The sequence below is a fragment of the Equus przewalskii genome, unplaced genomic scaffold, assembly GCF_037783145.1.
Source record: "Equus przewalskii isolate Varuska unplaced genomic scaffold, EquPr2 contig_R1928, whole genome shotgun sequence".
NCBI classification, from domain to species: Eukaryota; Metazoa; Chordata; class Mammalia; order Perissodactyla; family Equidae; genus Equus; species Equus przewalskii.
The window spans coordinates 18,399-33,396 of NW_027228528.1; the positions used below are offsets into that span (position 1 = coordinate 18,399).

The window sequence follows — 14,998 nt, forward strand, 5'->3', positions numbered from 1 at the left end:
GCAGCTACCAAGGTATTTCCTTCTGTGGCTTCCGATTCCCCACTTCAATGGCCGTTACAATGGAGCCCAGCTACTTCCTTGGGGCCCTGCACCAATCCAAGCACTTTAAGGATCTCTGGCCCATGTTTGCATTCCATGGCTCGCTCTGGAGAGCTCTGTGGCCAGCAACAATTGCTGGGCAAGCATGGCTAGCAGGCCCACTGGAATCGAGGAGCAGGGCAGCCGGGGTTAAGGTCTGAGAGGGATTTAAGGAAATCTGAGGGGAATCTAGCAGCAGGGCTTGATATTGTGGTATCCTATTCTGGGAAGCCGGAGATGTCCTTCGGTCTCCAGAAGGTGACAGACCTGATGGGCCAGAGGGGCGGTCCACAGCCTCCTAGGTTGGCCCAGAGTCCGTTTTCCTGCTTTCTTGATTGAACGGGCAGGTGGCAGCTACAGCTCTCCAGCATGGGGGCCATCCTTTCACCACGGTGTCTAGCTTACCCCATTCAATAGGGTCCGTTCCTGGCCCGCCGTGGTTTATCAGAGAGGCTTACAGCCGTGAATCCAAAGTTAGGGATCCAAAGATGGCAAAACCCAGCTGTCCCCTTTAGGCACCTTATATCCGTTACTGGCTAAGAAGTTGAACACACTTAACTCACATCTGACTCGGTCCTCCTGGGGATAGAATCACACCCCACAGGATTACCCTTCTCCCCGACCCCATTTGCGATGCCAATTGCAAGCTCAGGTCAAACCGGCCACAAGACCGCAGGTTCCCACCATCCCCTCCTTGGGTTTGAGGGCTCTGATAGAGCGGCTTGCACAACTCAGGAAAACCTCTCACTTCTTAACAGCCACATGGAAGAAGTACATAGAGCAAAACACTGACCTTGTGTGAACTGACACCTTCTGTGAACTTACTACAGATGAAGTGATGGAAGCTACTACAGAGCTTTATCATTGGTCCCCAATAGTCAAGGGCTGGATGACAAACAAACGAGGCATGGTGTATGTCCCCAAATAGCTTTAGTGTGTTCATGCCACCATAGCTCGCAAGGATTCAACCCATTTTGATTTTCGTAACACCGTGACTACACAGAGACCACTTCTGACCTCATAGAGGCCCATTCTGCCCTCACTGACAGACAGAGATCTCACCTGACCTAACAGAGACATCCCCTGACACTTTAGACACTCCCGCTGACCACTCAGACACATCCCATGCCCACATAGGGACTTGTGTGGTCACCCAGAGACCTCCACTGACCTCATAGTGAACCCCTCTGCCCTCAAAGTGAGGTCTCCTGACTTCACAGAGAACTCCCTGAACACACAAAGAACTCCCATGACCTCCAAGAAACCTCCAGTGACATTATAGAGAACCCCCTCTGACCTCACCGAGACCTGATATCACAGAGGCCAAACATTACCTCAACAAGACCCCCTACAACACAGTGAGAACTCCACTAATTTCATGGAAACCTCAAGTGACTCTCAGCAGATCTAGGATCTCAGGGAAATGAAGAGAGGATGGTGGGTGCACCCACCCTTCCCCAACTGACTGACAAATCCCATGGGTCCTCTTGACTGTTAACACTCTGGAAGCCCCTCTCCATGGAGTGAAAACCCTTCTTTCTATCTAGGCCTGCACAGCAAAGGAGACTGACCTCAGGAAGGCCCTCGGGCTTGCTGAGGGACAGGTCCTTGTGACACTGAAAGTGTGGGGGAGCCCACTGGTGGTGGCCAGGTGCAGCTGCAGGTGAACTGGGGTTCCCAACTTCTACAACTGTGTCTCACATCCCCTTCTCCCCTTCTGCTGAGGTCCCACTCCCACCCTTTGAAAATATCTTTCTGCCCCTCTTTGCCCATCAGGGACCAGGGGGCAGGGCAAGGCTATCCCTCCTGCATGCTGATCATCCGGGGCCTCCTTTATTGTTTGACAGAACAAGGCCTCCCATCAGGAGGGAACTTTTCAACACAGGGAGCAGTAAATGTTTGACAAGTCAACAGGGTTCAGGAACGCTAGCCAAAGGAGTGTGGCCACAGTAGGCATGCCATGCCCCCTGCGGAAATAGTGGGGAAATTGGCAGGCCTGCCCTTCCATGGGCAGGCACCTCCCTTCACTCTGGAGTCACGGAAGCCATGCCCTCCTGCTTCCCAGAGCTCTACTCTTGAGAGAAATCCATGACTAAGGTCGAAGGCAGGCCTTCCCCTGGCCATCTCCCCGGGTGCACTGTGGCAGTGCACAGGGAGAGGTGTAGCCTCTGGAGGAGCCTGCTTTGTCTGAAGAAGGCCGGCCATTCTAGCTTCCTGGGATGAGTCTATGTCCGGGGTCTAGGATGGGGAAAAGCGTCCTGAGACATGAAAGTACCCTGGCAGTTGTCATCAGCGTGGTTGGAGCAGGAGGCTGCCAGGCAGCTAGTGTGCCCAAACTGTGTCTCGGCCCCTCCACATTCAGGCCCCTTCCAGCCCAGGCCGGGCTCCCGAGGGAGGATGACGAACTTGGCAGCAGCTGGTGCAAGGGCAGCAGCAGTGGGGGTGGTGTCCCACAGCCTCCTGGGATGCATTAGGTAGGGTGGGGCCCCCCTGTGGTGTGGTGTGTGGAGTGGGCTGCCTCTGGTCACCTCTCGGGCAGGGATCCACCTCAGCTCAACAGATGCAAATGCCACAAATGACACTTGGAGAGGAGCTCAGGGATCTTCATGCCCCTGCCACAGGGTAATTCCTCTTGCCCCACCACTCCTGTCAGACCCAATCCCAACATGCCCAGGTCCAGATTTGAGAGCACGGTGGTGACCTTGGAACTTACTTCTAACTCCCCTGTCCAGTCTACTGCGGTGGTGTTCTTAGTGGTTGGGGAAATGGCACTGGCGGTGCCTGCAGTGGTAAAGGCCATGGTGGCAGCTGCTTCCCAGACATCTGGCATCTTGGGGACCCGAGGACTGCATCGTTGGTGCACCCACACCCTCCCCAGCCCCCCATCTCTCCCATCTGTCCTAGTGATTCTCACCACTCCAGGGGCCCTGCTTTCTTGACTTACAGCCATCTCTTTGACTGCACTTGTTTAAATTACATGGCCTTGAAACCTCCCTCCACAAGCTGTTCAGATCAAAATTCTCCCTGGAACCTCCTGAGTTGGCTGAGAACAGAGCAGCAAAGTCCACAACATTCTCCGAAGTTAGAGGCAAGATTTCCATCCTGAACTTCCTGGGCACACCCCTGGGCTCCTAAGCTGGCTTCATTTGACGTTAATTATGGATTTCAGGCCATCCCCTTCTGTCTTTTTGAATCTGCTCTGCCTACCAGTATTTCATGTTCTGGAGAATATCTTGGGTATTTTCCAGGTGAAACTTCAGTGTTTCCTCATGGCTTTGCTGCCTCAGTTGGTCCAACAGCTTATGGAGGGGGGCCTCCTGGGCCCACGTGACTTCACATATGTTAAGTCACTGTGAACCTGTGAGTGAAAGCATCTCACACTAGTTCTATTCAATGGGTTCTTCCCCAATGTGAGATTTCTGCTTATTGGAGGAGATAAGAGGCATTTAAAAGACTGCCCACAGACGTTCATTCATTCTTTTCTCTATGTATGAATTCTAGGCTAATCAGTCAGTCATAGTTCCTGGTTAAAAACCTTCCCCATGTAAGTTACATATGCACAGTGTGTTACTCTCTTGCATGCATTGAGATTTCTTCTTTTTTCTTTTTTTTTTGAGGAAGATTAGCCCTGAGCTAACATCTGCTGCCAATCCTCTTTTTGCTAAGGAAGACTGGCCTTGAGCTAACATCTGTGTCCATCTTCCTCTACTTTATATGTGGGACGTCTGCCATAGAGTGGCCTGCCAAGTGGTCCCATGTCTGCACCCGGGATCCAAACTGGTGAAGCCTGGGCCACTGAAGCGGAACGTGTGAACTTAACTGTTGTGCCACTGGACCAGCCCAGAGATTTCTTCTTTATAACACCTCAACTGTACAGTTGGTTAATTTTGTAACTTCATTGTGTTTCATAGACTAGGTGTTTGAGTCATGTTTATATAATTGCCATTTTATAAGAACTCAGGTTATAGCTTTGAGCTCAGGTCAATGTCTTTCCTAACTTAAAATTATGCAAAACTTTCTGCTGGGATGGCACTTATTCCCAACTCAAATTATAGTCCCGTTATTGTGCTTTACTAATAATCATCCCATTCCCAGGCCTCTAATGTAGGGGACCAGGGTTCAACCCAAGAAACTTACCATCACTATGCAGTTAGATGGATCCTTCCTGCAGATATCTGGTATAGGCACCATTTCTTGGTTTTAAAGGTTACTTCTCCTGCCTAAACTAAATTAAAAAATAAATTTCTCAAGAGGCATTAGGGAGCCAAAGTGTTGTACAGCATGCAAGGCAAATATTGACCCTCACACAGGGCAAGAATGTGAAATGGAGCAATGCACTAGTGCATAGAAACATGTTTTAGGACACTGTCAATTACAAAATGTTTTCAAGATTGAAGAGAAAACTAAGACGGATTTTGGTAAGGTTATGAGAGAAGAAATCATCAAGGGGAAGGGATGAGGGCAAAGTTCACAAGATGAAAATTTCAATCCAAAGAGGACATAAACTATAAATAAAAGACATTGATAAATGCTAGGAATAATGACAACATTGAGAGTTTTCCCCCACTGGATTCCCATACTTTCCTGAAAAGACCATGGACTGAAGGAAATCTGCAGTTGGCATTACCAAGGTCCTGATCCCTCACTGACTAGGCTTCTCCTCATAGTGAACACACATGCCTGGAGCTTACCCAGCCTCAGGCCTTGTGGGAATCCCCTTTCTTCCCTCCACAGCTCCTCTCCTTGCTCCAATGGGAAATTGTGTCTTATTTGCAGAGCTGCCACCCTGTTCATGGGAAAAAGCCACTTGAATTTTGAACTGTGTTTTTTAAGAACCATACATATTCCTCAAGTCAAGGACAGGATCTCAATGAACAACTAAGTGAGCATTGAAGAAAACCTTGTAAGTCCTTGAGCAGAGCAGGAGGAACACCGTGACACCAAGCCGAATGCATTGAGGAACTCGTTGTGGACGTGCACTAGCAAGCTCACAGAGTAAAGATTCCCAGTGTTTTCAACAAGGGAGGAATTAAATGTTTCTAGTTAATCCAGAATAACCTAAATTTATGTTTCCTGGTGTTTTTTTCCCTCAAACTCTGGGCTTACTGCTTAGAACAGAATAATTACTTAGGAACTCTTTAATCTTATTTTTTTAGTTATTAAAATAATCCATTGAGTTTTCAGCACTGTTCTGGTGCTGGCAATAGAGCAGCAACAAAGACATGAAATTGTGGTCAAGAAGACTATATTCTAGTGAAGGGACAAATTACATGTCACTAAATCAATAAATAAACAGATTACCTTCTCGTAGTTGTGTTATGAAAGAATAAAAATGAGAGCTGAGAGGGGAGCATGATATGTGGAAACTTCTCTGGATACTTGTTGAGTAAATAAATCCTTATTGACAGACTCAACAACAGAGAGAAGATGAATGATGTCCTCCAGCATCACATCTCTGTACAGCTTTTGCCGGGATGCGCCAACCAAGGCCTATTCTTCCTGGGTGAAGCCCACAACCACATCCATGAAGGTCGCTGATTCCTAAAACATTGTGGACATTCTGGTTCAGACAGGGACATCTCTACCAGAGTCCAGGGGCAGAAATTTGACATGATAGAGTTGGGGAAATGTGGCTGTAGGTATAGAAAGCTCAAGTCCTCTTTGGGGTTCTAGCCAAAGCTTCCCTGTGCTGATCTGGCATGTGTTATTCTTGCATAACCACAAACGTATATACAGTCTGTACACAGCCTTAACATACTAGCTTCACTATAAAGGAATATCACATGATGTGCAATGTGAAATAAACTGGACATGTCCCAAAAATATGGTGAATCTCATTTACAGACTGGCGCGTTTAATATAATTTATTGATTGTCAAGTAAAGAATACATAACTAGACTCTCCTCACCAATTTAAAGTAAATCACAGACTCATCACATAGCAGGCAATATCAATTGCCTGTGACATACAAATGTGATTATGTGTAAACACTTCCCCTATAGGAACCTTACCTTTGTCCTTTGTGAAATGGTTTAACAACCTCTTACAAATGTTGACAGATCCAATGAGCTAATTTGTAAAGTACTTCCTTCATATCAAACACTCAATACACATAAGTAATAAGTATGTTATTTGAATGAAGCCATGCTGACCATTCTGCACAATGGAACAGACTTAGAGAACACGGATCGGCAGGTGCAGCCTCTGTCTCTTATCTCTACACATTCCCTGTGTTCACTACAAGGTAGAAGGTCACATGGTCCAGAAACAGAACCCAAGGGTCCCTGATACTTCTATACAGAAGGATGGCCCTAGCCTGCCCCACCTACAGTGAGGTTTCCATTGTCAATTTTCTCTGGGACCTCCAAGCATCCGTTATCATTGTAGTTTAGTCCTATGCATCTGATAACAGGTCACAGAAGCCTCTCAATTGTATACGGTCACTCCAGGAGCCCCCAAATGGCCACAGAACCCTCCACCCCATCCCCCACCCTGCCCTTCATCCCCTGCCTGCTGAGCTGTGCTCACCCCACCCCAGCTCCGACCCACCCAAAGTGAGTCCGTCCCACCTGAAGAGTCCTCAGCCGCCCCATAGAGACAGCAGCCAAGCCTGAGACCAAGTCTGAGAAGTCTGAGCGTGACAGCGGTGCCTGCCATAAGACTCGGTTGCCTTCAGTGGCAGGAACACCCTCTTCAGGCCTCACCCCGAAGATTCAGGGCAAGAGCAAGTTGCAGTGGCAGGCCCGTTGCTCCATGGCCTGAGGGTTGAAAGGAGTCGCAGTCACTGCCACTTATAGCGCTTAGGAGAGCACCAGTGTATCAACCCTTTCCTCCATCATGCCGGTCGCCACGCACATCACGCTGTGCGTTCCTCCACGCCCCTCCCCTCACGCCCCCTCCCCACGACCCCCACGCTCTGCGCTCCTTCAGGGCCCTCCCCTTCCTCCTTCATGACCCTCCCCTTCCTCCCGGCGTCCTCCACGCTCTGACCCTGCAGCCATGTGGCCGGGCAAAAGCGGGTTTAATTAATGGCGCCTGAGGCCAGCTCCTGAGGGCTCCTGAGGCAGCTTGAAACCCAGCAAAATCTCCCTGACTGATAAAAGTTCAGTGGCTAAACTGGAAATACTGGGACCCGGGTAGGCGGAACTTGCGTTTTCAATGCCACCTTTCCCTCCATCCCCTCCATCTGGCCGGGCTGCTGGAACCCTCACAGTGGAGAGCTCCCAGCTGAGGGGTCTACACTTTGGTCATGCCTCATAGAAGAACAGCCCCAGCCATAGTATTAAAAGGAGGAAACACCACAGCGGACAGCTCTAATTCCTGCACTATAGACAGGAAACGCAGAAGCCCAGTAAGTGACCCCCTAAGCCCCTTCTCTGAGGCCCCACTCAGTGGGTCCACAGGACCTCCTTACCCACCATGGGCCTCTGGGCCTAGTTAACACAGGCAACAGGACCAGAAGTTCCCAGTGTTTTTTCCCAAAATGTTAGCGTGGTTTTATCTAGGTCACTGTATTTTGGGGTCTCTTTGTTAGAACAGCTTATCCTACACCTTAGCTAATATACCCTTCCCCAGGTCATCTGACTGATAAGTCAGATGGAGCTCTTCATTGTTACACAACATTGACCGTGTTCCAGATGCTTGTCACTTTCAATTTCACTGTTACTTAATACTTATTAGAAGTTTTTGGGTGAAAAGTAAAATTCGCAGAGCCCAGCGTATGAAGAGTGTGCTGTTAAATGATTCCTCCAGAATCTCCAGATGTTCCTTTTGGATTAAGACAGGCCATCAGAGAATTGCACACCTGGGCTGTCTTGATCTGGTTCCTTGGAGAATTTCTCTGTGCATCTGAGCCTTGGCCCCACGCCATCGGCCCACAGCCCACACTGAGGAGTGCCGCAAACAACCCCGTGAGCCCCAGTGCTTCATTGCCTGGAGGATGTGATTGAGGATGTGATTTGCTGCCCTTTGTGTGGACCCAAGAAAGGAGTTTCTTTCAGACCTTGTACCAGGCATAGTCGTGCTTCTCCTGAGCAACTGGCTTGTTTTGTTTTTGTGAACACACTAAATTGTGTAACTGTCTGTGTCTTTCAAAGCCGTCTAAAATCCTTTGGGAACAAGACAGGGTATAAAATAAAGCTATTCGGAGTTTAGACCAAGCTCCCTATTTAACACATTATATTCCTTTTGGAAAAGTCGCTTCATTTGGCTGACTTTCTTTGCTTGTAAGTTAGAGATAATGAGTTCTTCCTGTGAACAGAGTGTAAATTAATATTTTTAAAGCACTCAGAGTTCCCTCAATGCAAGTCATTATGGAAACTAACACTAATATTTAATTTCTTTAAATCTCTGCTATTTTGTAATTCCCTCTCTTTTTATGTCATTCCTGAACTTTGCTTGCTCATTCATTTACTTGGCAAATTTGAGGATGTAACAGTGCACCAAACACCCTGGAAGGATACAGATTAAAAAGTCTGGATTGCGCTTTCCAGTAGCATGAAGAGTTGAGGGTGTGTTTTCCACTAAATTAGAGATTTAAATAACAAGAAAACGATAAATGAATAAGTAAATAAATATCTTACTTATAAAATTCTGTGGCTGCAGTGAAGAAAAGAAATAGGGAACAGTGGGAAAGGATGATAGTTCTTGAGGTGGAGATGGAAGGTGCCTGTAAGAAGACAACTTTCAAGCAAAGCCCTGGAGAATAAAAACGAACAACTGTGCTAAGAGCTGAGGAAATAAGTCTTAAGGCATGAGAAGGTTTGGCAGGGTGATGGATCTGAAAACAGACAGTGGCATGACAGTAAGCAAGGACAAAGGAGGAGTTTGGAGAGAAGGTCAGGGACCAGGCCATTTAGGGCCTTAAAGGCCAGAGCATGGGGCCTGTATGTTCTTTTACCTTCCATTGGATGCCTCTTGAAGCACTTTATGGGCCAGAGTGACACGGTATGAGTGAGGTTTTAAGGAGATAATATTGTTTGTATCTCTAGTGTGAGATAATCTCACGTAATAAGGGAAATGTTGAGGCGAGGTAAGCACTGAGGGTAGGATAGGGGAACACAGAGGAGGCGTCCTCTGGGAGTTCTCAATTTGGTTGTTGAGCAAGACTTCCTGAAGTATATGGTGGCTGAGCTGAGATATGGAGAAATGAGTAAGAGTTCGCCAAGGGAAGGGAAGAAGGGTGAACTAGACAGTGAACTACATGACTGAACGTACAGAGATATGTGACAGCACGGTAAGGATGCTGTTGTATTTAAGCATAAGTAAAACAGAGTATGAGAGGAGATGAAGCTGGAGAGGAGGCTAAAGACTGGACCATGGAGAAGCTTGAGTGTCTAATACTTTCTTCCCCATTCCATGGCTGGCAGGTGGGAGGGAGCTGGGTCCCATCTCCTAACATTTTTATGAGAACTATTTGCGAAAATAACTGCTGCAACCTCTTAAATAAAAGCTTACTTCCCCGCAAACTTTCTTTGAAATAAGGCCCCTTGGAGTACAGGTGGCCATGAGCAACTCTTCTGCAACCTGAGATGAAGCAGTTGGGAGAAGGTTAGTCATCTTCACCTTTGCCTGTACCTTGTCACCTCTTCTCACCACCTGCTCCTTTCCCTGGCTCTTGTCATCTCCAGACCTCTGCAGGGGGAGTTGCTGGTGGGTGCCCATCCCACTTCCTAATGAATGTCGGTGTGCTTCGTAAAATGCTGACAGCTATGATGTGTTATGATAAGTGCTAATGGCACTAGATTTAGAGTCAGGGGCTGTCCTAGGCCTTCTGCTTAGTAGGTGAGTGACCTTGAGCAGGTCACTTAATTTCTGGGAGCCATTTCCTCACATATATATAAAGGGGGAAGTATCTACCTCCCTGAGTTGTTGTGAGGATTAAATGAAAAGTTGAATATATTTAAAGCGCTTACACAGTGCCTGCTTAGTAAATTATAGGTGTTATTGTTGTTCATAGTAGGGAAATAATAATCAAAGGGGAAAGCAGACTCAAAGTTCTTTTCTGAACACTGATCATGGAAGACTAGGAAATGGAGAAGCTACTGAAAAAAAATAAGGTAATTGACCTTGGCTAAATCACTTAACTCGTTTCCTCATTCAAACTGTGGGGGTTACAATTTCCCTTTTGTGTAATGTATTGGATATTTATAAGGAATAGATGTTATTATAGATGCAAAATTTTTTTGAAAACTGAGTATTTTCTTGTTTTGCTTACAACGTTAATCTGGATCCTCCAAGAGATGACAAGGATTTTGGCGGGGAAATATTTCAGAGAGGAATTGTGGTGGAAGTTAGAGAAGCTGGCAGGGCTGTCAGACTGTGATGGAGGTCTGACTTGAGGAGAGGAAAGTTGGGCAAGGGGGGACAACGTTGAACCAAAGTCAACCAATAGAGGAATCTTGCAGCTCACATCTTTCAGGGAGAGGGCAGCCAAGCTATCCCTGCTGAGCTCAGTAATGGGCTGGGAAGAGCTTGTGGGAGGCGTGGCCTCAGCACAAAGAAGTGATGGATTTCAGAGCAGCAGCTGGGGCCATTGGTCAGTTCTGCTCCCTGTAGCTGGTATGTTCTTGTGGCCACCACATTTACTATGATGAAGAATCTATTTTCTTACCAGGAGAATATATCATTTTGCAACTAAGACTATTTATTCTGATCCCCCTTCATATGTAAGAGAACTCATCCCGGCAAGTCCACTGCAGCCATTCTTCCAGTGAAGGTCAACAAATAGTGTGAAGTGCTCTGATAATGAGCTAAAGGAACTTGTGGGCATGGGCACTGCTTTTATTCTAAGCGCGTTCTTGAAAGAGCTAATGGGGAAGGTGTTCGTGTTCTCTCTTAGAGCTGGTACTTTTTCTTTCTTGATACAAAATAGCATTTATTAATAATTTCCTCTGTCTCCACTGACTTTTTTTATCCAATCAGCCACCCTACGCCTTTCGATTGGAGCATTTACTCCATTGACATTTAAAGTAGCTATTGATAAGAATGTACTTATTGCCATTTCGTTGCTTTTTTTCTGGTTATTCTAGTAATTCTTCTCAGTTCCTTTCTTCTCTTGCTCTCTTCCCTTATAGTTTGATGGCTTTCTTTAGTATTATGTTTGGGTTCCTTTCTATTAATTATTCGTGTATTATAGGTCTCTGGTTTGTCATTATCACGAGGTTCATATATTATAGCCTACATGTATCATGATCAATATTGAGTTGCTGGTCTCTTTAATTTGACCTCTTGCTGAAAGTTCAGCTCTTTTGTGTGCGTGTGTGAGGAAGATTAACCCTGAGCTAACATCTGCTGCCAATCTTCCTGTCTTTTTCTGAGGAAGACCGGCCCTGAGCTAACATCCATGCCCATCTTCCTCTACTTTGTATGTGGGACGCCTGCCACAACATGGCTTGACAAGCGGTGCATGGGTCCACACCTGGGATCTGAACTGGGAAACCCCGGGCCACTGAAGCAGAACGTGTGAACTTAACCACTGCACCACTGGGCTGGCCCTAAAAGCTCTACCCTTTTGCTCCCCTCATCCCACATTTTCTGTTTCTGATATCATATCTAACCTCTTTTTTTTTCTGCATGTGTATCCATTACCCTCTTATCATGGAAATAGATAATTTTAATACTTTTGTCTTTTGACCTTCATATTAGCTGCTACATTTATTGTATATTTGCCTTTACCAGTGATTTTATTGTTTTTTAAAAGATAATTTTCTTATTCCTATTTGTGGTCTTATCTTTTCCACTTAAGAAAGTCCCTTTAGCATTTCTTGTAAAGCTAGTTTCTTGGTGATAAACTCCTTTAGTTTTTGCTTGTCTGGGAAACTATCTATCCTTACATTCTGAGTGATAAGCTTGCTGGGTAGAGTATTCTTGGCTGTAGGTTTTTTCCTTTCAGGACTTTAAATATATTGTGCCACTCCCTTCTAGCCTGTAAAGTTTCTGCTGAGAAGTCAGCAGATAGCATTATGGAGTTTCCTCTGTATGTAACTTGTTGCCCTTCTCTTGTGGCTTTTAGGATTCTCTCTCATCTTTAATTCTTGACCTTTCAATTATAATGTGTCTTGGTGTGGGCCTCCTTGGGTTTCTCTTATTTGGTGCTCTCTGTGCTTCCTGTACTTGGATGTCTGTTTCCTTCCTCAGGTTAGGAAAGTTTTCAGCTATGATTTCTTCAAATAGATTCTCTGCCCCTTTGTCTCTCTCTTCTCCTCCTAGGACACTTATAACACAGATATTAGTATGCTAGATGTTGTCCCAGAGGTCCCTTAGACTGCCCTCACTCTTTTTCAATTTTTTTCTTTTATCTGTTCAGCTTGTGTGATTTCCTCTAGTCTTTCATCCAGCTTGCTGCTCCATTCTTCTGTACCTACTCTGCTATTGAGTCCCTCTAGTGAAGGTTTCATTTCTAGTATTGTATTCTTCATTTCTGATTGATTCTTTTTAAAATTAAATTATTGGTTTTTTTAAAGATTTCTTTTTCCTTTTTCTCCCCAAAGCCCCCCGGTACATAGTTGCATGTTCTTCATCGTGGGTCCTTCTATTTGTGGCATGGGGGACACTGCCTCAGTGTGTTTTGATGAGCAGTGCCATGTCCATGCCCAGGATTCGAACCAAGGAAACACTGGGCCGCCTGCAGCAGAGCGCGCAAACTTAACCACTCGCCCACGGGGCCAGCCCCTGATTGGTTCTTTTTTATATTTTCCAATTCTTTGTTGATGTTCTCACTGAGATCTTCTCCCAAGATCAACAAGCATCCTTATGACTCTTTGAACTCTTTGTCAGGTAGATAGTTTATTTCTGTTTCATTTAGTTTTTTTTCCCTGGGGTTTTATCATGTTTCCTTACTTGGAATGTATTCCTTTATCTCCTCATTTTGCCTCTTTCTCTGTGCTTATATCTATGTATCATGTATGCCAGCTACATCTCCTGATCTTGGAGAGGTGGGCTTACATAAGAGATGCCTTATGAGGTCCAGCAGTTTGCTTCCCTCTCATCACCAGTTCCAAATGTTCCAGGAGTGTCCCCTGTGTGCGCTATATGTGCCCTTCTGTTCGTGTTGCTCTTGCTGCAGGTGCCTGGGGAGGCTAGGCTTAATGCTGCTCCCAGCTGGCCGTGAAGCATCTCTGCTAGAAGGTGGTCTTTTTCTCTCCAGAAAGGAACTTCTGCCTCTTCCACCTCAGTCAGCCCTGTCCCTTTTTGTGGGGGTTCTTTTTATCCAGTTTCCAGTTCTCTCTTAGGGGTAATTTTTCCAAGAGTAGTTGTATATTTGTTGTGTCCACAGGAGGAGGTGTGTTCAGAGTCTGCCTATGCCACCATCTTGACCTAAAGTGTTAACTTTGAGTAAAGTTGGGCTGGGAAGTCCTTTCAGGCTGCATCTCAGAGTGCTGTTCTCCTGTATCTGGGATGATTCCTTGCCAACATCCATGTACAAACATGCCCTAATGTGTGTTAAACAGGCAGACCTCCTTTGACCCCAGATTCCTCTGCATTTCCCATTCTTTTTCTCTGCTCCATTCAAGCTGCCTGTCCTCAGGTTCTCTCCTGAACCAATTCAGGAGTTTTCTCCACACCACTTCACTGAAATGGCTTTTCCCAGGTCACCAATGATTTCCATTTTGCTAAATTCAAGCTTAAGTTTTTGCTCTTATCTCACTCAACCTTTCAGCAGCATTTGACACAGATTATACAATTGAACACTCCTTCCTTCTTGAAACACTTTCCTCTGGATTTCCTCCCCCTGTCTCTCCCTCCTCCTGCTCCTGCTCCTCCACCACATCTCTAGTAATACTCCCTTCTCATTCCTGTGTGCTCTCTCTTCTCAGAGGAGTAAATATTTTTCCTGTTATCTTAGTGGCTACCCTACTTTATCAAGGTCTAACATTAATTAGTATTTATACCTTCTTCCCAGAGAGTGCAAGAATCCCATTTACCTCTTTCTGACTTCTAGATTATTATTGTTGTGTACTTAAATTATCATATAACTATAAAACTATAAATGTAATATATGAAAATATATATTTTAAGCCTATCACATATTATCATTGTTTTATAGACTATTTATTTGGAGCTACCCACATACTTATTAATTTTGCTGCTCCTAAGTTGTTCCTACTTCTCCATCCTGAGATTTGCTCTCTTTCTCTCAAAAAATATCCTTCACTATTATCCTTCAGTTTGATATTTTAGGGGAGCAAGAAATTTTCCTCTTTCCTCTTGGTTCTTCTGACTGGCCTAAGAATAAATTGACATGAGAAAGAATAACAGGAGAAAATCAAGGAAAGTTAAGAACATGTATACATGGGAGAAGCCCAGGGAAACTGAGTAATTCCCCAAAATGGCTGGAGCCACCACCTTAAATACCTTAAATACTTCAGCTAAAGTCAAAAGAGGGTTTCGAGGGTAGTGGTTTGAGACTTCGAAAGGGAGGGAGGCAATTCACTAAAAGAAGGAAAAGTAAATGTTTGGTCAACAAATGTTTTCCATGTTTGGCAGAGAGTGTGGGACATGAGGAGGGTTTTGATCAAATGGGCCTTGCTAGGCTCCTTCCTGTCTACCACACCTAATACATATTACACTATGGTTATCTAGGGTGAGAGCTCCTTATTGGAACAGGCCTTCTATCATAAATTCGTTTAGGAAGTTAGGAAGAAAGTCAAAGGATCTTCTTGGTCTTTTGTTCTTAAAAATAATCAAGCCAAGGGGCTGGCCCCGTGGCCAAGTGCTTAAGTTCACACGTTCCGCTGCAGGCGGCCCAGCGTTTCATTGGTTCGAATCCTGGGTGCGGATATGGCACTGGTCATCAAACCACGCTGAGGCAGCATCCCACATGCCACAACTTCTGGACCCACAACGAAGAATATGCAACTATGTACTGGGGGGTTTGGGGGAGAAAAAGGAAAAAAATAAAAAAATCTTTAAAAAGATA

At 45.5% G+C, this 14,998-nt stretch overlaps 1 long non-coding RNA gene across 1 annotated transcript; it reads left to right on the forward strand.

Annotated features, from left to right (window-relative positions):
* The first annotated feature begins 1,042 nt into the window (after nucleotides 1–1,042).
* LOC139081399 (uncharacterized) lies at nucleotides 1,043–5,385 on the forward strand. The gene is made up of 2 exons (XR_011536493.1): nucleotides 1,043–1,515; nucleotides 4,855–5,385. It is a non-coding gene; the product is annotated as an uncharacterized lncRNA (long non-coding RNA).
* The last annotated feature ends 9,613 nt before the right edge of the window (nucleotides 5,386–14,998 follow it).